The sequence below is a fragment of the Arachis duranensis genome, chromosome 9 (assembly GCF_000817695.3).
Source record: "Arachis duranensis cultivar V14167 chromosome 9, aradu.V14167.gnm2.J7QH, whole genome shotgun sequence".
Classification (NCBI taxonomy): Eukaryota; Viridiplantae; Streptophyta; class Magnoliopsida; order Fabales; family Fabaceae; genus Arachis; species Arachis duranensis.
In genome coordinates this window covers 89,832,157-89,833,248 of record NC_029780.3, presented here as the reverse complement: position 1 = coordinate 89,833,248, position 1,092 = coordinate 89,832,157, and positions in this window count along the sequence as shown.

Here is a 1,092-nt window from a genome sequence, read left to right as displayed (position 1 = left end):
TTTGAGACTCTGAAAGCTAAGCTGGTCACAGCACCAGTCATCTCTGTACCAGACTAGACATTACCATTTGAACTAATGTGTGATGCCAGTGACCATTTCATTGGTGCAGTGTTGGGACAAAGGCATGACAAGCTTCTGCACGTCATTTATTATGCTAGCCGTGTTCTAAATGATGCACAAAAAAATTACACAACCACAGAAAAAGAGCTACTTGCAGTGGTTTACGCCATTGACAAATTCAGATCCTATTTAGTAGGATCAAAAGTGATCGTGTACACTGATCATGCTGCTCTTAAATATCTACTCACAAAGTAGGATTCAAAACCCAGACTCATCAGATGGGTGTTGCTTCTGCAAGAGTTTGATATAGAAATAAGAGACAGAAAAGGGACAAACCATTTAACTAAAGTTGCTTAATCTACCAATCCTCGTGGGATCGACCTCACTCTTTGTGAGTCTTATTACTTGATACGACCCGGTATACTTGCCGGTAAATACGTGAATTCTTATTTTTACGTATCACAACTCTTTGCCGTCCAGGAAGTGCCATGGTTTGCAGACATTGCAAACTACAAGGCAGTGAGATTCATACCCAAAGAGTACAGTAGGCTGCAATCAAAGAAATTGATCACAGATGCGAAGTACTATCTTTGGGATGAACCATATCTCTTCAAGAGATGTGCAGACGGAGTAATCCGTAGATGTGTGCCTAAGGAAGAAGCACAAAAGATTTTATGGCACTGCCATGGATCACAGTATGGAGGACATTTTGGAAGTGAGCGAACAGCCACTAGAGTCCTCCAAAGTGGCTTCTACTGGCCTACTCTCTATAAAGATTCCCGAGCATTTGTGCTTAATTGTGACAGTTGCCAAAGGTCAGGCAACCTACCTCACAGTTATGCCATGCCTCAACAAGGGATATTGGAGATTGAGTTGTTTGATGTATGGGGCATTGACTTCATGGGACCTTTCCCACCATCATACTCAAACACTTATATTCTGGTGGCAGTGGATTATGTATCCAAATGGGTGGAGGCTATCGCAACACCCACTAATGACACTAAAACAGTGTTAAAATTCCTCCAGAAACAC